General features: G+C 41.0%; 1 long non-coding RNA gene across 4 annotated transcripts in view; it reads right to left on the bottom strand.

Moving 5' to 3' along the window:
* The window catches only part of LOC121828271 (uncharacterized), a 47851-nt gene extending 25094 nt beyond the window's left edge, over positions 1-22757 (bottom strand). For 3 of the 4 annotated variants that reach the window (XR_013049584.1, XR_013049583.1, XR_013049585.1), the window contains exons 1-3: positions 22621-22757; positions 8006-8178; positions 7618-7733 (exon numbers count right to left, since the gene is read on the bottom strand). This is a non-coding gene — a long non-coding RNA (uncharacterized LOC121828271). Of the gene's footprint in view, positions 1-7617; positions 7734-8005; positions 8179-19580; positions 19714-22620 lie in introns of those variants that run through there. The other variant, XR_013049586.1, reaches the window with a different exon arrangement.
* Between the last annotated feature and the right edge of the window lie 1145 nt (positions 22758-23902).

The following is a 23902-nucleotide window of genomic DNA, read 5'->3' as shown; positions in this document are numbered from 1 at the left end:
ACAGACCTTAGAGCAATTAACAAAGTAATTCAGCCAATGGGCTCTCTACAATCTGGGATGCCTTTGCCTACTCTGTTACCAAAAGGATGGCCTCTCATAGTTATTGATTTAAAAGACTGTTTCTTTTAAATACCCTTACAAGAAAAAGACAGAGAAAGATTTGCTTTCACAGTGCCTACTTATAATAATTCTCAACCAGTTAAAAGATTTCAATGGAGGGTCCTCCCACAGGGAATGTTGAATAGCCCAACTCTGTGCCAATATTTTGTGCAACAGCCATTGGAAGTGATACGTAAAAAATTTCCTAAATCTATAATTTATCATTATATGGACGATATTTTACTAGCCGACTCAAATGCAGATACTTTAGAAATAATGTTTGAAGAAGTAAAGAAAATTTTGCCTTGCTGGGGATTACAAATTGCTCCTGAAAAGATACAAAGAGGAGATTCTATTAATTATTTAGGATATAAAATAGAGCTACAAAAAATTAGACCCCAAAAGGTGCAAATTCGGAGAGATAGACTACAGACTCTTAATGACTTTCAAAGATTATTTGGAGATATTTCTCATCTACGAACTATTGTTGGGGTAAAAAATGATGAACTGACTAATTTGTTCAAAACCTTAGAAGGTGACAAGGACTTAAATAGTCCAAAAGAATTATCACCTGAAGCTGAGAAAGAATTAGCCTTGGTAGAAAAGAAAGTGCATGAAGGACACGTGAATCGTATTGATCCAAAGCTGGATTGCATTTTGGTTATCTTACCTTCTAGGCGTTCTCCTACTGGAATATTAATGCAGAGGGAAGATATTATATTGGAATGGATATTTTTACCAAATAAACCAAATAAAAAATTAAAAACTTATGTGGAAAAAATCTCTGACTTGATTTACAAAGGAAAATTGAGACTTCATCAATTAGCAGGCATAGACCCAGCAGAAATTGTCGTACCATTAACTAAGGAGGACATTGAAAAATTATGGACAGAAAGTGAACCTTGGCAAAGAGCTTGCAGTAATTTTTTGGGAGAAATTAACAGCAAATATCCCAAAAGCAATAGAATTGATCTTATAAAGAGAGCTGATTGGATCTTGCCTCGACTTGTACGGCAAAAACCCATATCTGGAGTTCGTACATTTTATACAGATGCCAACAAAGAAGGAAAGGCAGGTTACAAATCAGAAAATTTAAGTAAAGTGGTTCAAAGTCTGTATAATTCAGTTCAAAAATCAGAATTGTATGCTATTCTGTTGGTATTAATGGATTTTTCAGAACCTCTCAACATAGTAACTGACTCTCAGTATGCTGAAAGAGTGGTGTTAAATATTGAGACTGCAGAATTTATCCCTGATGCTTCAGAATTAACTTCACTATTTATTCAATTACAAGATACAATCAGGAAAAGGAATCATCCTTTATATATAACTCACATTCGATCCCATACTGGTCTGCCAGGCCCTCTAGCACAAGGCAATGATGAGATTGATAAATTATTGATAGGAAATGTGCTGGAGGCCTCAGAATTTCATAAAAAAACATCACGTTAATAGTAAAGGTTTAAAAAAGGATTTTTCCATAACCTGGCAACAAGCCAAAGAAATAGTAAAGAAATGTCCTATTTGTTCCTTCTACAATCAAACGCCATTACCAGCAGGATGTAACCCAAAGGGTACTCAGAGAAATGAAATCTGGCAGATGGACGTGTTTCACTTTGCAGAATTTGGAAAATTGAAATATGTACACCACACCATTGATACTTTTTCAGGATTTCAATGGGCAACTGCTTTGAGTTCTGAAAAAGCTGATTCTGTAATCACTCATTTGCTAGAAGTTATGACCATCATGGGTATACCTGCACAAATCAAAACTGACAATGCTCCATCATATGTCTCTGTTAAAATGAAACAGTTTTTTGCTTATTACAATATAAAGCATATTACAGGCATACCACATAATCCTACAGGTCAAGCAGTTATAGAAAGATCAAACAGAACTATAAAGGATATGCTAAATAAACAGAAATGGGTAACAAAAACCCCCAGAAATAGACTGCATAATGCTCTATTAACTTTGAATTTTCTGAATGCCAATGAGAAAGGAACAACAGCTGCAGAGAGACATTGGATAATAGAAAAAACTACAGAATTAAATCAGCCTATATACTTTAAGGATGTGCTGACCTCAGAATGGAAACCAGGGTATGTATTACATTGGGGACGAGGTTTTGCTTTTGTTTCTACAGGAGAAGATAAGCTGTGGGTACCGTCAAAATTGATAAAGGTTTGATTTGAACAAGAGAGACCTCTTAATTGAGGAGGTGATAGTTCATCAACCAGCATGAACATCCAATTTAAACTAACTTGTATCAATAACACATGCCTTTTCATTTAATCAGATAATAACTTGTCAAAAGGAAAAATCCCCAAAATTAGTCTTGGGGAAAGGTTTTTGTTTTTGTCTTGTAGGAGAATGAAGGTTAAGGAATCTGAAGAACACTGGACAAATGAGACAACTGAAGAAAAGGGACAAATCATCTATCCCAAGAAACAGAATGAAACGGTGTATCGGTATATATTATCTAAAAAATTTTATGTCTTCCTAAATGTTTGTTTCTGCTTTTCTCTAAAGATTTAACACTGTTGGTTTTCTAATAGTCCCAGTTCAATTAAAATTTAAAGCTGACTTTGGAGTTGGAGAATGGCTCTCTCCTTCTATAAACTCAAGCATGTTGTTAAAAGGAAAATGCAAACTCCCTGTATCATGCCAGAATAAGAGCCATCTTCTGCTATGGTACAGGACAAAAGCAAAATTAATTAAGGGACTATTCTATTACTAATCTCAACTCTTTGATTCTATTCTGATTCTTTAAACTTTTCTCAAAGTATAAATTTTATATCAAAATTTACAAGATTAATATATATATATACATTTTAAACTTTGTTAAGATATGAATGGTCACATAGAGTACTAACTAATTCTAGAAAAAAGGCTAGCTGCATATATATGTTTTTGTGTTCGAGTCTCTTATCAGTTTTCTGCAGGAAATCACGGCCAGGCCTAACATCAACTGAAGTCTCCAGAAAGAAGATGGGGCCCCACAACAACAACAATTCCACGTGGACAATAATAATATCATTAAGCTGACAAACATAATCCACAGATCAGCTTTGAACTACAAGGTGCTCAGGGCAATTTTGAGATGACTAGCTGAGATGATCCAGTCTCAAAGACTACTTGAATAAGGACTTGAGATAAACCCTGAACTTTGGCATTATACACAGACTGGATAATGAAGGATATAGTTACCTCTCCTAGAATTTGACAATTAACCTAAAATTTTTCTTTCAGGATAAAGAAAACTTCGCCCATACCCAGCAGGAAGCAATTTTAAGAATACGACGCCCACATTCCCAAAGAGGTGGTGTGGGGCGGGTGGTTTTTTGGTCTTTTTAATGGGTTTTGGGTCTGGGGTAATTTTCAGTGTTTAGGGGGGTTGGTTACAAGTTATTGTCAAGGGTTAGAAAAAAGGCTAAGCAAAGGAGATTAGATTTAAGGTTCTTGTTTAAAAAAAAAAGAGAAAGAAAGAAAAGAAAAAGACAATTACTAATTTTAAATACTTTACATTGGATTGGATTGTTTTATATTGTATACAAATTTGAAATTGATATTGTTAGAAAATGCTATATGTATATTTCTAATTGTATTTATACTATTCATTTAACAATGTAATGCAAATTTCTGATCCTTGAATGTTATTATTATCAACTATTAGGATATAAAGAAATGAAAACTAGTAGTTAGACATTATCATAGAACTTGTAGTCATATTAGATATGTTTTAAAAATTGAGCAGAGATGTTTTAGACAGGTCATCTTCAAACCCTTCAGAGATCTACAGAATATGGCATTTAAAATGTTTTAATAACTTAGAAAATTTTTCTTTTTTGAGACATGTCGGCTCCTGGCAGTACCAATCTACTTTAGAGAAAATATGGGCATTGAAGAAACTGCATATGGAGTCAACTTTCATTCTGGCAAAAGTTAGCCACTGGACAACAAAGTATCCTCGAATCAACAGGACAAAATGGACAGACAGATCACGAAACAAGGGACTACTGATTCTTGCCAAAACAAGTGTGGTTATGGCTTTATCAAAAGGCATCTTCTGAGGCCAGGACAATATGGCCCCATCCCTGAAGTGGCCTTCGCATCCGGAAAAGGTACAGTGCCCTTTTCTTCGAAGGCAGCTTAACAGGCAGAGGGCCGATGGATTCTGTTGTACAATGGAATAGCAGCTGAAAGCTCATGCCTCTCAAAAGTAGACTGGCATTTAATAGAGGGATGTAGAGAAGAAGGGGATGCTGAGATGAAGCCATATATACACAGCCAAGAAGAATGGACAGCTGAATTAAAAAACTGTCAACAATTTCCAGAATTTAAAATCCTGAATCATGACAGGACAGTAGTGGAATTCAGGTGTTTCTGGTACGTGGACTGCTCTCACCCAATGTGAGGTTGAACTGTTGACCTTGTGTACATCCTACTTCACAAATGAGTCTGTCAGATACACTAAGCCTATAGGCTGAAGATGATGCCCCAACACTGCGGAGAAACCTCAGGTGACTGCCCAGGCAGCTGGCTGTTTCTGTCAACTCACAAAATTTTTTGGAAGTTGCTTGCATGCACTTCCTGTTTTTATTTTTGTTAGCTAATATTATTCCCTTCTTGGGTCTCTGAGAGAGTTGAAGATTAGTTAGTTATGGTTGAAGATTAGTTAGTTATAGTTGAAAATTAATTAGGATAGAAAGTGCATTAGATACATCTTGGATTTACCAAAATAGGATAGATAATGGAATTATTTTCTCTGATTTGTCAAATACCTGTTTAGGTATTTATTACTTGTATATATTGTATATAGTTATTGTACTTTTGTATATAGTTTTTCCTTTGTTAGTTATAACCTTTTGCTTTCTTTTTCTTTTTATTAAAATAGAAAAGGGGAAATGTGGTGGTAATCTAATTGTACTGAATTATTATTTTGATTGTATGTTAATAAATAAAGTTGTCTGGGGGTCAGAGCTATTAGAGCCATAGCAAGAGTGTGGCGGTGGTGGCACACGCCTTTAATTCCATAAGATCTCTGTGTGTTCAGGGATATAGCCAGCATTGGAGACATATGCCTTTAAGACCTAGGGGGCTGTACATTCAGACAGTGACGAGGCAGTCATGTGTTTGGGTTTACAACCAATGAGAAGGCAGAACAACATACTATAAAAAAAACGAACCGACAGGAAGTAGGTCTCTTTTCGCGAAGCTGGGACAGCAGGAGGAAGGGTGAGATTTTAGCTCTGAGCTCTGACCTCTCGGCTTTCTCTTTTACATTGTTTCTGTGTTTCTTATTTAATAAGACGGTTGGTTACATCTACATGGAAGTCCCAAATGATATCAGAGTAAGTCATCTACATTTCAAATATATCCCTCTCTTCTCCCATTCTACACTATTGCCTTTTTCTAGAAAATCAGAGTCAATTGCTGCTGCCAGCATGGTGAATCTCTGTCATGGGCACTTTCAGAAGTGCCCAAACAGCAGCCATAGTTTGCAATGAAACAGACTTTTCCTTTGTTTTGTAGTGGACATATTTTCCCTCTTAGAATCAGTATCTCTGAATCTACAAAGATTATGGGTGTACAGATATGACACTGGGTCACTGGGGACAGGGCTTGAGGTCATATAACACATCCTCTCTTCTTGTCTATTCTCTATTTGTATGCCAAACACCTCGCATATGTATGCCAAATACCTCACATGGAAAGTGGTGACACTCTCTCAGGACTTGTGAGAAACACATTCCCTCCTCTTCATACCTTTGGTTATTGGAACCATCTATCCTTCCTTCTGGGAACACAGCACCTTATTAAATTATCTATTTACAGAATCATTGTGTTGTTAGTGGTTGTTTTTTACTCTTTTGGGGGCTCTGTCACCAAGCTCCTAAATAAATCACACATGGAGGCTTACTCTTAATTATAAATGCCTGCCCTTAGCTTGGCTTGTTTCTAACAAGCTTTTCTTAACTTTAGATTATCCCAGCTACCTTTTGCCTCTGGACTTTTTCCTTTTCTTGCCTTTGTAACCTTTTCTTTTCTTCTTACTCTGTGTCTGGCTGTGTAGCTGTGTGGCTGGGTGACTGGCCCCTGAAGTCCTCCTCTCCTATTCTCTTGCTCCTTCTTTCCCCATTCCCCAGATTTCTCCTTCTATCTCTTCTCTCCACCTGCCAGCCCCACCTACCCTTCTCATCATTGACTGTTCAGCTCTTTATTAGACCATGATATGTTTTAGACAGGCACAGTAACACAGCTTCACAGAGTTTTAAACAAATGCAACATAAACAAAAGTAACACACCTTAAAATAATATTCTATATCATTGTAAAATGCTGTCTCAAACTTTATGTCAGCTATCCTTTTCCTGGTCACTTCTCTCATTGCTCTTACAAAATACCTAACAAGAACAACTTAAAGAAGCCACAGTTTATTTGCAATTGTGGTTGAGAAGACATATAGCTTGTTATGACCAGGAAGGCATGGTAGAGGGAGTGAGCATGAGGTGGGTTGTCACATTGCAGCAGAGCAAATAGAGAATAGACAAGAAGAAAGGATGTGTTATATGACCTCAAGCCCTGTTCCCAATGACCATCCTTTTCCAATGAAGGTTCAACTCTTAAAAGTTCCTCAACTTTTTCAAATCAGTGCCACCAGCTTATACACTAAGTGTTCAAACATGTGATCCTATGCTTCATATTTGAACTATAACACCCTGAGGTTTGGGAATGGCTCAGTGGGTGTGCTTGCCACACATAGGGTCTTTCATTTAAATTGTTTCCTTGATTTTTTTTTGCTGGATTTGTCTGGCCTCCCCCTTTATTCTTTCTTTGAGAACTTACTCTACAACATTTTTTCTGCTCTTAATCCTTCAGCACTGTTGACATCCTTTCTTTCTTCTGCATACATTCTTCATGAGTGAACTTATTTATTACTGATATTTCATTCATCCATTTTCTACCAATGAATTTCAACTCAAAAATGACTATCCTCTTGAATTTCTGACTCAGACATATTTGTGGGTTGGAAAAATAAGCTACTGTATATATGTATTAGAAAAAAGCAATTGGAAAAATGTAGAAGATAGAGCCACCGAAGCATGATTCATCTATTCAGTGAGTGCTCATTGAGTTCCTACTACTTAGAAGGAGAGGGGAAATTCTAGCAGCAAAGAGACAGACACACAAGCAAGCATTGGTTGGAGCTGCAAGAATGGATGATATTGTACAAAACCTAAATGTAGGGATAAGCTAAGGCAAGCAAATCTGACTGTAGGATTCATCAGTATTTAAGAGACACGCAGCACATGCCTCCTGAACCTGATAAACTGAAAAGGGCTCAAATTCAGCATGAAGAAAAAAGAAACTAAACTAAATTCTGCTTAGGTGAACTCTTCCTTTTGATCTTTTGCCAAGCCTCTCAGTTTGTCACGTTGGAGACCTAGAACTCATCAAGCCTCACCATTATCACCTTCATACTCTGTATCCAATTAGTGACTGAGTCTTGCTTTACCTGTTATACAGGCAGAAACTACAGCACTGATGTTTGTTTATTCTTGTGTAAGCTTTTACCCACAGGTGAAATTCATCTCTTTGCTGTCTGGAACAAGATCAAAGGACTGGAGAAATCTGCAATGAGAAATACACATTGATGTGAAAAGTCTTGAGGCTGTGCCAAAATGCAGCTTGTAACTAATTGTTGCTCTGCATCTTCCTGCCAAATGAGAAGTCTTAATCGGAATGGCAGTGAATCAAAAGGTCAAGGGTTGGGAGGACAGTCAATTGGTGTGACAAATTGAAGAAGCTGTGTGTGAAACCACAGATGCACATGTGCCACTTGTAAAGCTAAATGTGTGTTCTGATTACCCATGGAAACAAGAGCCTGATTTTGAAATACTGACCTGGATGAGGTGTTGGTGCGTCTGTGTTCCCTAGCTGGTCCCTCTTCACACATGGTACATGAGAGTCATCATAGAACAGTCTCCACACTGTTACAGGAACAACTTTGTTCTAAAGCCTGGCTTAAAATGCTTTAGTCATCTCCGCTGCCTTTAGCAAGTTAGCAGTTGATAACCTAAAGATTTTGGCAGAGGGTAAAAATGTGCAGGGAGTCTATGAATAGTATTGATTTTGTGTATCTAGTATGATATACATGCATTTACTGAGGCTATTACCTGGTTTCCACCCATCTTTCCCTTCTCTCTGGTTACGCTCTAATCCTTCAACCCCATTCTAACCAAACTCAACTTCTTGCCACCCTCAAATACTTTACACAGACCCTACATGTTTCTCTAACACTTCTGCCTGCTTATGAGACTACTAACCACTCCCTGCTCCTCAGCTTCAACATCAGACACTCTCTGAGGTTTATTTGGGCTGTCTTTGCAGAATTAGACTTCTTTAGCATTCAGATATATTTCCATATATGAACTTTACACACTTCTTTTTTTTATTATTATTATTATTATTATTTTACAACACCATTCAGTTCAACATAATAGCCACAGAATCCCCTGTTCTCCCCCTCTCGCCCACCCCTCCCCCCAGCCCACCCCCCATTCCCACCTCCTCCAGATCAAGGTCTCCCCCGAGGACCGGGGTTGACCTGGTAGACTCAGTCCAGGCAGGTCCATTCCCCCCTCCCAGACCGAGCCAAGTGTCCCTGCATAAGTCCCAGGATTCAAACAGCCAACTCATGCAACGAGCCCAGGACCTGGCACCAATGCACAGCTGCCTCCCAAACAGATCAAGCCAACTGACTGTCTCACCCGTTCAGGTGGCCTGATCCAGTTGGGGGCCCCTCAGCCTTTGGTTCATAGATCCTGTGCTTCCATTCATTTGGTTATTTATCCCGGTGCTTTATCCAACCTTGGCTTCAACAATTCTCGCTCATATAAATCCTCTTCATACTCACTAATTAGACTCCCAGTGCTCCACCAGGGGCCCAGCCGTGGATGTCTGCCTTCAGATTCCTCAGTCCTTGGATGGGGTTTATGGCATCACTATTTGGGTGTCTGGCCATTCCATCACCAGAGTAGGTCAGTTCCTGCCGTCTCGCGACCATTGCCAGCAGTCTTTTGAGGGGGTATCTTTGTGGATCTCCGTGGGCCTCCCTAGCTCTCTGCTTCCTCCCCTTCTCACCTTCCCATGTGGTCTTCATTTACCATGGTCTCCTATTCCTTGTTCTCCCTCTCTTTTCTTGATCCAGCTAGGATCTCCCACTCTTTCCCTCGACTGTCGCCCTTCATTGTTCCCACTCATGACCAGGGTATTCATGTAGATCTTGTCCATTTCTCCGTGTCTTTTTTGGGGTCCCGTTTTCCAGGTAGCCTCACTGGTGATGTGAGTAGCAGTCTAGTCATCCTTGTTCCACATCTAGCATCTTCCTATGAGTGAGTACATACCATATTTGTCTTTCTGAGTCTGGGTTACCTCACTCAGGATGATTTTTTCTAGATCCATCCATTTGCCTGCAAACCGTGTGATGTCGTTGTTTTTCTCTGCTGAGTAGTATTCCATTGTGTATATGTGCCACAATTTATTTATCCATTCTTCAGTTGAAGGGCATCTAGGTTGTTTCCAGGTTTTGGTTATTACAAACAATGCTGATATGAACATAGCTGAGCAAGTGCTCTTGTGGTATGATTGAGCATTTCTTGGGTATATGCCCAGGAGTGGTATAGCTGGATCTTGGGGGAGATTGATTCCCAATTTTCTAAGAAAGCGCCATATTGATTTCCAAAGTGGTTGTACAAGCTTGCATTCCCACCAGCAGTGGAGGAGAGTTCCCCTAGTTCCACATCCTCTCCAGCATAAAGTGTCTTCAGTGTTTTTGATCTTAGCCACTCTGACAGGCGTAAGGTGGTATCTCAGAGTTGTCTTGATTTGCATTTCCCTGATGATTAGGGAAGTTGAGCAATTCCTTAAATGTCTTTCAGCCATTTGGGATTCCTCTGTTGAGAATTCTCTGTTTAGTTCTAAAGCCCATTTCTCAATTGGACTGTTGGTCCTTTTGATGTCTAATTTCTTGAGTTCCTTATATATTCTGGATATCAGTCCTCTGTCAGATGTGGGGTTGGTGAAGATCTTTTCCCATTCTGTAGGCTGTCGCTTTGCCTTGTTGACCGTATCCTTTGCTCTACAAAAGCTTCTCAGTTTCAAGAGGTCCCATTGATTGATTGTTTGTCTCAGTGTCTGCGCTACTGGTGTTATATTTAGGAAGTGATCTCCTATGCCAAGGCGTTCAAGACTATTTCCTACTTTTTCTTCTAGCAGGTTCAGAGTAGCTGGATTTATGTTGAGGTCTTTGATCCACTTGGACTTAAGTTTTGTGCACGGTGACAGATATGGATCTATTTGCAGCCTTCTACACGCTGATATCCAGTTATGCCAGCACCATTTGTTGAAGATGCTTTCTTTTTTCCATTGTACACTTTTGGCTTCTTTGTCAAAAATTATATGTCCATAGGTGTGTGGGTTAATGTCAGGGTCTTCAATTCGATTCCATTGGTCCACATGTCGGTTTTTATGCCAATACCAGGCTGTTTTTATTACTGTAGCTCTATAGTAGAGCTTGAAGTCGGGGATTGTGATGCCTCCAGAAGTTGTTTTATTGTACAGGTTTCTTTTAGCTATCCTGGGTTTTTTGTTTTTCCATATGAAGTTGAGTATTGTTCTTTCCAGATCTGTGAAGAATTGTGTTGGTATTTTGATGGGGATTGCATTGAATCTGTAAATTGCTTTTGGTAAGATTGCCATTTTTACTATGTTAACCCTGCCTATCCATGAGCATGGAAGATCTTTCCATTTTCTGAGATCTTCTTCAATTTCTTTTTTCAGGGACTTAAAGTTCTTGTCATATAGGTCCTTCACTTGCTTGGTTAGTGTTACCCCAAGGTATTTTATGTCATTTTTGGCTATTGTGAAGGGTGATGTATCTCTAATTGCCTTCTCAGCTTCTTTGTCCATTGTATATAGGAGGGCTACTGATTTTTTTGAGTTGATTTTGTATCCTGCTATGTTGCTGAAGGTGTTTATAAGCTTTATCAATTCCTGGGTGGAATCTTTGGGGTCACTCAAGTATACTATCATGTCGTCTGCAAATAGGGAAAGCTTGACTTCTTCCTTTCCAATTTGAATCCCCTTAATCTCCTTATGTTGTCTTATTGCTCTGGCTAGAACTTCAAGTACTATATTGAATAAGTATGGGGAGAGTGGACAGCCTTGTCTCGTTCCTGATTTTAGTGGAATTGCTTTGAGTTTCTCTCCATTTAATTTGATGTTGGCTGTTGGTTTGCTATATATTGCCTTTATTATGTTTAGGTATGTTCCCTGTATTCCTGATCGCTCCAAGACTTTTATCATGAAGGGGTGTTGGATTTTGTCAAATGCCTTTTCTGCATCTAGTGAGATGATCATGTGGTTTTTTTTTTGAGTTTGTTTATATGGTGTATTACATTAATGGACTTTCGTATGTTGAACCACCCTTGCATCCCTGGGATGAAGCCTACTTGATCATGGTGGATAATCGTTCTGATGTGTTCTTGGAGTCTGTTTGCCAGTATTTTATTGAGTATTTTTGCATCAATGTTCATGAGGGAGATCGGTCTGTAGTTCTCTTTCTTTGTTGCATCCTTGTTTGGTTTAGGAATCAGGGTAATTGTAGCCTCATAGAAGGAGTTTGGTAATGTTCCTTCTGTTTCTATTATGTGGAACAATTTAGAGAGTATTGGTATTAACTCTTCTTTGAAGATCTGGTAGAATTCTGCGCTGAAACCATCTGGTCCTGGGCTTTTTTTGGTTGGGAGACCTTTAATGACTGTTTCTATTTCCTTAGGGGTTATTGGACTATTTAAATAGTTTATCTGGTCTTGATTAAACTTAGGTATGTGGTATCTATCCAGAAAAATGTCCATTTCTTTTAGGTTTTCCAGTTTTGTGGAGTAGAGGTTTTTGAAATATGACCTTATAATTCTCTGGATTTCCTCAATGTCTGTTGTTATGTCCCCCTTTTCATTTCTGATTTTGTTGATTTGGATTCTCTCTCTCTGTCTTTTGGTTAGTTTGGATAAGGGCTTGTCTATCTTGTTGATTTTCTCAAAGAACCAACTCTTTGTTTCATTAATTTTTTGTATTATTCTCTTAGTTTCTAATTTATTAATTTCACCTCTCACTTTGATAATTTCCTGGCGTCTATTCTTCCTGGGAGACTTTGCTTCTTCTTGTTCTAGAGCTTTCAGATGTGCTGTTAATTCACTAGTGTGCGATTTCTCCAACTTCTTTATGTGGGCATTTAGTGCTATGAATTTCCCTCTTAGCACTGCTTTCATAGTGTCCCATAAGTTTGGGTATGTGGTGTCTTCATTTTCATTGATCTCTAGGAAGTCTTTAATTTCTTTCTTTATTTCTTCCTTAACCCATTGGTGATTCAGTTGAGCATTATTCAGTTTCCATGAGGTTGTAGGTTTTCTGTAGTTTTTGTTGTTGTTGAAATCTAGCTTTAAACCATGGTGATCTGATAGAACACAGGAGGTTATTCTGATTGTTTTGTATCTGTTGAGATTTGCTTTGTGGCCAAGTATGTGGTCGATTTTAGAGAAAGTTCCATGGGGTGCTGAGAAGAAAGTATATTCTTTCTTGTTAGGATGGAATGTTCTGTAGATATCTATTAGGTCCAATTGGGTCATGACATCAGTTAAGTCCTTTATTTCTCTGTTAAGTTTCGATTTGGGAGATCTGTCCAGTGGTGAAAGTGGGGTGTTGAGATCTCCCACTATTAATGTGTGGGGTTTTATATGTGGTTTAAGCTTTAGTAATGTTTCTTTTACATATGTGGGTGCTCTTATGTTTGGGGCATATATGTTCAGAATTGAAACTTCATCTTGGTCGATCTTTCCTGTGACGAGGATGTAATGTCCTTCTTGATCTCTTTTGATTGATTTTAGTTTGAAGTCTATTTTGTTGGATATCAGGATGGCTACCCCTGCTTGTTTCTTAAGACCATTTGATTGAAAAGTCTTTTCCCAGCCTTTTATTCTTAGGTAGTGTCTATCTTTGAATTTGAGATGTGTTTCTTGTATGCAGCAGAAGGATGGGTCCTGCTTTCGTATCCATTCTGTAAGTCTATGTCTTTTTATAGGTGAATTAAGTCCGTTGATATTAAGGGATATTAATGACCAGTGATTCTTCATCTCTGTTATTTTTGGTGGTAGTGTGTGTGTACTTCTCTTCTTTGGGGTTTACTGTTGTGGCTTTATCTATTGCCTGTGTTTTCAAGTGTGTATCTGACTTCCCTCGGTTGGAATTTTCCTTCTAGTGCTTTCTGTAGGGCTGGGTTTGTGGATAGGTATTGTCTAAATCTGGTTTTGTCTTCGAATGTCTTGTTCCTTCCGTCTATGATGATTGAAAGTTTTGCTGGGTATATTAGTCTGGGCTGACATCCATGGTCTCTTAGTGTCTGGATTACATCTGTCCAGGTCCTTCTGGCTTTCAAAGTCTCCATTGAGAAATCGGGTGTTATTCTGATGGGTTTACCTTTATAGGTCACTTGGCCTTTTTCCTTGGCTGCTCTTAATATTCTTTCTTTATTCTGTACATTTAGTTGTTTAATTATTATGTGTCGAGGGGACTTTTTTTGGGGGTCTAGTCTGTTTGGTGTTCTATAGGCTTCTTGTATCTTCATAGGCATTTCCTTCTTTAAGTTGGGAAAGTTTTCTTCTATAATTTTGTTGAATATATTTTCTGTGCCTTTGAGTTGGTATTCTTCACCTTCTTCTATCCCTATAATTCGTAAGTTTGGTCTTTTTATGGTGTCCCAGATTTCTTGGACATTTTGGTTCATGACTTTGTTGGCTTTAGTGTTTCCTTCGACTGATGGAACTATTTCTTCTACTGTATCTTCAATGCCAGAAATCCTCTCTTCCATCTCTTGCATTCTGTTGGTTATACTTGCATCCGAAGTTCCTGATCTTTTACTCAGGTTTTCTATTTCCAGCATTCCCTCTGTTTGTGTCTTTTTCATTTTTTCAATTTCCCTTTTCAGATCTTGGACTGTTTCCTTTGTTTGTTTCATTGCTTTTTCATGATTTTCTTTCAGTGCTTTATTGTTTTCTTCCAGGATTTTAATGTTTTCTTCCAGGACTTTATTGTTTTCTTGGAGGGCTTTATTGTTTTCTTCTAATTTGTTTGCCCTTTCCTCTAGTTGTTTACAGCGTTCTTCCAATTTTCTTGTCTTTTCCTCTACACACGCCTCTACCTTCTTCATGAAGTTACTCATAAGGCTACTTTCTTCTGCTTCTTCCAATTTTTGGTGTTCAGGTCTAGATGTTGGAGGCGAGCTAGGTTCTGGTGATGCTGTATTGCTCTTCATTTTGCTGTATGTACTTCTGCTTTGACGTCTGCCCATCTCCTTGTGATTCCTTCTTGGTCTTTTCAGTGGACTTGTTTCACAAAGATCTGACAGACTCAGGAGGACTCTCTCTCTTGTCCAAAAGGGAGTTCTCTTGTCCAACTCTTTGGTCCAGAAGGGAAGTCTGGGGCAAGCTCTGGTCCAGAATGGCAGTCGGGGACAGGCTGGGAGCTGGGGGCCGGTCTCTAAGTCTCAGGAAGTGGGTGGGGTCTTGGGCAGATGGGCGTGGGGGCAGGGCGCGGAGACTGCAGGGGCTGCCGGGGGCTTGGAAATGGGGATCCCTCCCGGTGGGGCTAGAAGGGGAGCTGCCCGGTGGCCAGAACCCGGCGCCAAGCTGGGCAGGTCCTCCCGGGGTGGCTGGTGGCCAGGGATGGGGTCCGGGCTGGACCCAGGCACTCACCTCTGGTCCAGAAGGGAAGTTGTCGGGGGCAGGCTGGGAGCTGGGAGCCGGTCTCTAAGTCTCAGGAAGTGGGTGGGGTCTTGGGCAGATGGGCGTGGGGGCAGGGCGCGGAGACTGCAGGGGCTGCCGGGGGCTTGGAAATGGGGATCCCTCCCGGTGGGGCTAGAAGGGGAGCTGCCCGGTGGCCAGAACCCGGCGCCAAGCTGGGGAGGTCCTCCCGGGGTGGCTGGTGGCCAGGGATGCGGTCCGGGTTGGACCCGGGTACTCACCTCTGGTCCAGAAGGGAAGTCTTCGGGGGCAGGCTGGGAGCTGGGGGCCGGTCTCTAAGTCTCAGGAAGTGGGTGGGGTCTTGGGCAGATGAGCGTGGGGGCAGGGCGCGGAGACTGCAGGGGCTGCCGGGGGCTTGGAAATGGGTATCCCTCCCGGTGGGGCTAGAAGGGGAGCTGCCCGGTGGCCAGAACCCGGCGCCAAGCTGGGCAGGTCCTCCTGGGGTGGCTGGTGGCCAGGGATGGGGTCCGGGCTGGACCCAGGCACTCACCTCTGGTCCAGAAGGGAAGTTGTCGGGGGCAGGCTGGGAGCTGGGGGCCGGTCTCTAAGTCTCAGGAAGTGGGTGGGGTCTTGGGCAGATGGGCGTGGGGGCAGGGCGCGGAGACTGCAGGGGCTGCCGGGGGCTTGGAAATGGGGATCCCTCCCGGTGGGGCTAGAAGGGGAGCTGCCCGGTGGCCAGAACCCGGCGCCAAGCTGGGCAGGTCCTCCCGGGGTGGCTGGTGGCCAGGAATGCGGTCCGGGTTGGACCCGGGTACTCACCTCTGGTCCAGAAGGGAAGTCTTCGGGGGCAGGCTGGGAGCTGGGGGCCGATCTCTAAGTCTCAGGAAGTGGGTGGGGTCTTGGGCAGATGGGCGTGGGGGCAGGGCGCGGAGACTGCAGGGGCTGCCGGGGGCTTGGAAATGGGGATCCCTCCCGGTGGGGCTAGAAGGGGAGCTGCCCGGTGGCCAGAACCTGGTGCCAAGTTGGGCAGGCCTCTCAGGAGTGGTTGGTGGCCAGGGATGCGGTCCGGGTTGGACCCAGGCACTCACCTCTGGTCCAGAAGGGAAGTTGTCGGGGGCAGGCTGGGAGCTGGGGGCCGGTCTCTAAGTCTCAGGAAGTGGGTGGGGTCTTGGGCAGATGGGCGTGGGGGCAGGGCGCGGAGACTGCAGGGGCTGCCGGAGGCTTGGAAATGGGGATCCCTCCCGGTGGGGCTAGAAAGGGAGCTGCCCGGTGGCCAGAACCCGGCGCCAAGCTGGGCAGGTCCTCCCGGGGTGGCTGGTGGCCAGGGATGAGGTCCGGGCTGGACCCAGGCACTCACCTCTGGTCCAGAAGGGAAGTTGTCGGGGAACTTTACACACTTCTAATTGTAAATGTCTTTATTGACCAAATTTGGGGCTTCATGACAAGAGAGACCATTGTATTTTCCTCCATCTTCCCCAGTATCTCAGTGTACACTCGAGGAATTAAAAAGCAGCTCCCACATGTTTGCAGATGGAAAAGGCTTGAAATTATATTTAGCTATCTGTAGAGGTAATTTTCTAGCTTCTGAGTGGAGAAGGTCAATCAGCAGAAATAGAACATATTCAAAGGTACTTTATGCCAAAGGCTTTCAAATACAAGGTTGTAATTATGAAGTAGACCATTTTCACTTTCTTTCTTTGTTTTTTTTTTTTTTACAAGTAATTAACATTTCTGTTTGAACCAGAGATGCTAAACTTAATCAGCTTACTAGGCCACAACAATTTAAACGCTAGCTACTTTTTTAAAAAATACAACTACAATTACACATTGACCTTTAGTAATATTCCACTGGCTCTGCAGGGACCTCCTAGCAGGCAACGTGGTCATCTGCTAAAGCTGAGTACTGTTGTCATTGACTTAAGTGCAGAATGAAAGTGGATACTCTTACATGACATAGTAAGAGGGATGGAAATGCTTCACATGTCAGCAGATGCCTTTTGTCAACTGAAATCTTAATTTGGTTTCTCTTTATGCTTAATTTCTAAAATTATTCTTATGTGCAAACCACAAAATTATTGTTAGTATTTAAATATCACATCTAATTGTAGTTGATGAATAAAGCTATAGAGCAAAAATCTATTTTAGTCCAATTTTCACAAAGTTCTAACACTTAGAGACTTAGACTCATATCCTAAATATACAATACACGGTAAAGGAGAGCAGTGGAGAACAAAAATGGAGGGAGAGCAGTAGAGAGGGAGGACGGAGGAGAGCAGTGGGGAGGGAGGATGGAGGAGAGCAGTGGGGAGGGAGGATGAAGGAGAGCAGTGGGGAGGGAGGATGGAGGAGAGCAGTGGGGAGGGAGGATGGAGGAGAGCAGTGGGGAGGGAGAATGGAGGAGAAACTATCACACAGGCTATGCAGCAAGCTTCAGCTGCTATGGACTCTTCAAATATTCTGTAAACTTTAAGCATATGATTATATTGAAACCTAAAGACACGTTATCTTAAGTTCCTGTAGTTTGTGTGGTTAAAAAAAAGAGAGAGAGATTTTTTCTAGGTTTTGGAATAAAACAAAACTACGCATAGACTGTTTAACCAGCAACTCTGACCGTGTGGTTTATTAGCATACAGGAGGTCTATTCGAGGATGGGTAAATTTGGACCCAATGCCTGAAGGCAGCTGCATTCAACTGCTTCTCCTATTTGCAAAGAAAACAATTATATAACTCCAAGCAGCACTTTGGTTCACATATATTTACTTTCTTGGATGAAGATCCCTGGTTTATTTTTCAAACTGCAGGACAGATTTTTTTTTCACATCCAGCTTATTAAAACTGTTTAGACAATGTGATGGTTAGTATTGATTATCAACTAGACAGGGTTGAGAAATACCTATGCAACAAACTGTTTTATTATCACAAATGGGGGATTATCTAGATTGCATTGTCCTCCAGTCATGACTGTGAGAAATAATCTTCAGTAAATTAGCTGAGCTGGGAAGACCCACCCAAATACTGGGTAATACCGTTCCCTGCGCCTGGTTTTCCTCAGTTGCACAAAAAGGAAAAACTGAGTGTCAGCATTCATCACTCGCTGCTTCCTAACTGGATGCAATGCTTTGGCTAAGACTTCCCCGCCGTGGTGGACTTAATCTAGAACTGTGAGCCAAAACCCGTTCTGCCTGGAGTTGCTTTGTTGGGATATTTTATCACAGCATCAGGAGCAACCAAGACAGTATGGCGCCCGTTTAAGGCATTCTATGACTTTACACAAGTGAAGAGGGATCCCAATCGCATCGTGAGTCTACAGGGAAAACTGTATTCTACAACTTCATGCAGAATTCAGGACCCATTTCTCCTGCTGGGTTTGCTAAAGCAAAGAACCCCGTGTCTTAAGGACAGAGCATCTGCAGTCTTCAATTTCCCCACCGTCTGGCTGTTCTGACTTTATTAACCTTTCGTAATTGACAGCGAGATACCTCCGAGTGAGACATATTTTGTATTTCTCTAATTATGGAGCTATCTTGACAATGACAGTCACTGCCTGTAATTACTCATCCTGGTTTCCTGGGAATCTGAAAAAAATAAAGTAGTCAAGGCTGACAAGTTACAGTAATATTTCAAAAATAGTTATTTCCTTGGGTGTAAAAACGTCCCATACTCGCGCCCCCGTCTAGTCTGCCTACTTGATTGTCCCCATGAACCTTCCTCTCTTCTCCCAAAAGGTCTTTCCTAACTCTTCACAGAGACTACACATTTTTCTTGCCCCTGTGACCACTGCCTCAGAGCCCCTGGACACAGAAGAGAAGAGTGTATGCGCTTGAGGGCAGTGTTTGTCTCTGCAGCTATCCTATAACTTGCTGCAGTTTCCACTAAGGGGAGCAGTAGAGGAAGTGTAACGAAAATACATTGAGACACCCATCTCCCAGACAAAGGGTTTCAAGTCTGCCTGTCACCTTAGCGTTTTTGTGAAAAACAATGATCACACTAATAAAGTATCCTGAAGTGTATAAAAAGGAAGATAGACACAATTCTGCAGGGGTAATGAGACTTATCTCTGTGGGTTTTCTTAAATTAATGACAGAAATATGTGATTTTTCATAAAGAATGAAAATTTTGGGCAGGAGAAATTACTTAAGAGAGATCACCAAGGCTTTGTATTATCACTTGTCTCATTTCTAATTTAAATTTATACTCTGACGCAGGAAGTGTGACACTTCTGGATGCTATAAATCTCTGTAACACAAAGCAAATGTAATCATGCAATTTCCCCGCACCTTCCCCCTTTGCTTCCACACTATTCTCTTTAAACACCCGTACTACTTGAATAAAAGTTTGTTATTGTGCAGACCGTCCTACAGGTGAGGGTGTACACTGAGACATTTTAATTCATTTATTGATGTTCCTTTGCTAGAAGCCTAGTTTGGAATAGCAATACCACATGTCCTTTCCAGTCATCACCATCTATATTGCACTACTTATCTTTAAGGCAGTCAACAAAAGCAGAGTTCACATTTTACATGTGACACTATATCAGTTGCTAAGAATTCAGTCAAACAGAGTGATCCCTAGGAACACAGAGCACTGAGCATTAGTACATGGGGAAACACTACAGAAATTATATAGACTTACCCAGTTATTAGTCAGAATCACCTAAGGTCATTTTAAAAATTACAAGTACCTGGGGCTGGAGAGATGACTCAGTGGTTCAGAGCACTGGATTCTCTTCCAGAGGACCTGGGTTCAATTCCAAGCACCTACATTGCAATTGACAATCATCTGCACCTTCAGTTCTAGGAGAGTCATGACCTTCTGGTCTCCAAGAGACATACATGTAAGCAAAATGCCCGTATGCATAAAATAAAAAATAATTACAAGGACCTGCTGTAGTTACACTCATATAACTTTTGATTCAGAAAAGGCTAGTGTGGTGCTCAGGCATCTCTGTTCTTCCCATTTTAATTTTGGTTTAAGAGAGGACCCTGAGAATAAGCAAGCACAGTGAACTACCAACTTGAGCCATTTCCCCTATTTCAGACAAGAAATAAACTGAGGGTAATAGAAACTTTTTTTGAGATTTTTCATGAATCATATATCCATTGTGTGGCACTGTTAGGCCTAAATCCAGGCTTTTCAACTCCTTCTTCCATGTTCTTTGGTTGCAAAGAGGAAAAAATACCCAAAGTAAACCATGGGAAGTTGAGAGAGAGAGAGAGAGAGAGAGAGAGAGAGAGAGAGAGAGAGAGAGAGAGAGAGAGAGAGAGAAAAGAAGGAAGGAAGGAAGGAAGGAAGGAAGGAAGGAAGGAAGGAAGGAAGGAAGGAAGGAAGGAAGGAAGGAAGGAAGGAAGGAAAAGGTTTTGCTAATGAAGTAGAAAATTTTGAAATAATACTTGGGACTTGGATTGTCATCCTTCTTACCAAAATCTCTCCAATATATCCATGGGTAGCCTTAAATTTGGCCTAAAACTCATGTGTTATCATCTAAGCCACTTTGGTGGGAGGAAAGGGTTGATTCTACTCTCTGATATACAGTGCACATAAAATCCAGAGGAGGACTCTGACTGGACAGACTGGTATCTTATGTGGTTTCCTCAGATGGTGATTTTAGTCCAAGGAACTATGCTTATAAATGGTTCTATTGCCCAAAATAAAGTAGGACAAGAAATTAGATAAACAAAATGAACAAATGTCTACTTAATGCCTAACCTACTCTGCAATCTAATTCATGGCCTTTATATTAGAAAGGGTTCCACAGAAATGAAACTGACAGTGTGTGCACACACTGTATAAGGGGGGGGGGGGCGGTAAAAGCCAGATATCTCAGCCATGCCAACCTAAGGCTGAAGACTTGGGAGAGGCCAGTGAAGTTGCTAGTGTTTGGTTTCCATGAGAAAGCTGAAGAGGTTAGAGTCTGATGTAGGCAAAGGAAAGCAGCAAGAACAACAGCAGCAGGAATAGATTATTCACCAGCAAAAATCAATCAATCAATCAATGCCAGTAAGCAATGCTGCTCTTTCCTCAGACCTCTCTATCTCTGTACACCACCCATTTGGAGGTGTCTGCTTCTCAGTGTCTTCTCCATTCAGTTCATCCTTTCTGCAAACACTTGTACAACCACCCAGAGATGTGCCCCTTAGTTGAAGACTGACCCCATCAATTTGACAACCAAAATTAACCACCACAGCCTTCAAAGGTTTCATTTATAGCCTACATTATTAAAAAATATAGTTTTATCCTATTACTCTCAACTTTTGTCAAGAGTTTCACAAAACAACATTCTGTTTTATGATACATGGTGATATTTTTCACTCTCTCACATCCTACTTCATTTTGTTTAAAACCAAAAAAAGAAAAAAAGAAAAAAAAAGAACCCTGACTCATTAAAGCATTTTTAATACCTGTAACTGGTTGGGAACAATGTAAAAACTGTTTTTGGCTGATTTGATTTTCAATTTGTCAAAAATTCACTGAGTTGTCTAGTATGTGTATACAGACGTTAAATGAATTATATGGCAGTCTCTTGTCTCTAGATATATAAATAAGTGAGGAGATGTTAGGTAGGACAGCACAGCACAGAATGCTAATCAGAGAAAACCCAAAAATGCATTATTTCTCAGAAAGATGATCAAGGGGCTGAGGTATACTCAATCTATTCAGAGATGACCCTGGATAAGAACCAGAGTTGTTCTACTGATTGTCCTGGCAACCTGCCAGTAGCCTCTGAGGAGTTGCTAGGGAGAACACCTCCTAGGTAGGAAAACGGAAACATTACCTAAGTCTTACTCTGATCTATTTATCAAGTAAGCCTGAAATGATTCCACTTCTTTCTCTGCCTGTTTAATGGGCACCATGGAGCAAACACTAGTCTAGAATATAGAGTTAACAAGAATCTCTACAGGGTAGATAGATTTCCAATCACTAAGTGGTTATGGAAGAGTTCTAAGCTAGTCAACTCTGTGGTGAATTTTTACAGATCATAGTAATGTTGTTACATAAGAAGGATGCTGAAATTTTCCATAGAAGTTTTCATATACATTACGGTAGATATTTTTAAATGATACTTGTTATCTATTTATGTATCCCCTGTTCATCAAGGCATTGGAACCAGTGGAGTTAAAACTCTCTCTTCACATTGTATATGCATCCTCAAGCTGTGAAACTAATCCCTAGATAGATATCTTTCCAGGTTTTGAAACAGCTGAAAGAGGAACCACTCTGTGAGCGTCTTCCTTCTTGAGTTTCTTGGATTCTTGTCTACATCTTCTTGGAACATCTCTTTAAATGTTAGCTCTAGTCTTCTCTATAAAAAGTAAAGCGTTTCTGACAGAAATGCAGTCCTACTCAATTTTGTTCACAGATTTACTAACTACTACTTCTTTTTCATATATAATAATTGTGTGGTCTGTCTCACTATGAAGCTGTGTGGGAAGCTGAAAGACCTAGATTTTTGTTCCAAATCCTGAAATACTACTTTCTACTAATAAGCTCAGGCTGGGTCACAGTGACTGAATACTCACTTTTCCTACCCTTGCCTTCCTCTTGAAAGTTTCCATTTCAATCCCCAGTGCCTGAATACAGTCTAGCCAACACACAGCTGCTGCTCTCCTGGATATATCGCTGCCCTGGCTGGTAGGCTTATATGCTCCATAGAGACCCCAGGATGGCCAGTACACACTACCTTCCCTCTCAAGCTTTTGCCCTAGGCTTCCAAATTAACTAACCTCCGGGGTGATTATCCTTTGCCTCTGCTTGGATGTTTTATTTCCCTCTTGTTGGAAATAATGGCTTAAGTTTATCTGGAACAGTTGTTCTGTGTATGAACCAATGTGATAAAAAGTATGGTTCCACAATCATCTTTCTAAAATCTTTACAGTTAAATCTTTTGGAATTTGGAATTTTGAGGGTTTCATAAAAAAAGCATAGTACATAAACCATCCGTAACTTCACACTCCCAGCAAGTCTGGGTGATAACAAAGTACACTGTTCTTTTTTCAACAAGATAGAAAACTAGTTACATAGCATAAATAAAACTGAGAACATAATTGCTTCAAGTCAGATTAATTGTTTCTTGCAAATTACAGAAAGTTTCAGCTTTCAGAGCTTACTCTTGTTGTTGTTACTATGGGCATGTATTAAAGACAGTAGCTAGCAAAGAGCTCCTGATCAGTGCCAGTTGCAATGGCTGGTGACTGAATTAACTTTAAAGCCCGTTTGTTTTTCCTGGTGGCTTTACCCAGCAGGTCTGCATAGAGGATGATCAGGACCACAGGCCTGAGTACAGGTGTCTGAGATGGTCTGCACTTGGCTGTGCTGGGGGGAGGTCTTTTGCTCCACCCCTTGGCATTCCCTTAGAAGCCCTTTGGCAGAGACAGTCAGGGCCTGGTGGATTAGGATCCACAGGCCTTCCCAAGGCTATTCTGTGTTTTCTATCTTTTTCTCTCATTCTAAATTTCTATCTCATATTCCCTGCTGCTCCTGCTCCAGAGTACCCAGAGGAAAAGTGGGCCCCCCACAGATGGCACCAGTGAACAGGGACAAAGACAAGACAAAGACAAAAAGGACAGAAAATTCAAGGTACTTGGTGAAAGCAGGAGTTGGTTCCTGCCAGAAAGCAGTTGGACCAGTCTGGTTTTGTAGTGAAAAAAGATAAATGAGGCAGGAAGTTTTATCCTTGGGAGAAAAAGAAGAAAAAGGGACTGAAAGTATGTCCTAAGAAAGCTGCAGCATACGGGCTGGAGAGATGGCTCAGAGGTTAAGAGCACCAACTGCTCTTCCAGAGGTCCTGAGTTCAATTCCCAGCAACCACATGGTGGCTCACAACCATCTATAATGAGATCTGGTGCCCTCCTCTGTACATATAATAAATAAATAAATCTTTAAAAAAAAAAAAGAAAGAAAGAAAGCTGCAGCATAGATTTCTCTCTATCAAGGTCTGTCTCTCTCTCTCTCTCTCTCTCAATTTCTATTTATAGAAATTAAGGAAAAATATAAAGTAGAATATAG

Source organism: Peromyscus maniculatus, chromosome 3, assembly GCF_049852395.1.
Source record: "Peromyscus maniculatus bairdii isolate BWxNUB_F1_BW_parent chromosome 3, HU_Pman_BW_mat_3.1, whole genome shotgun sequence".
In the NCBI taxonomy this organism is placed as follows: Eukaryota; Metazoa; Chordata; class Mammalia; order Rodentia; family Cricetidae; genus Peromyscus; species Peromyscus maniculatus.
The sequence above is the reverse complement of the archived record's forward strand: the minus strand, read 5'-3'. Positions and strand labels throughout refer to the sequence as shown.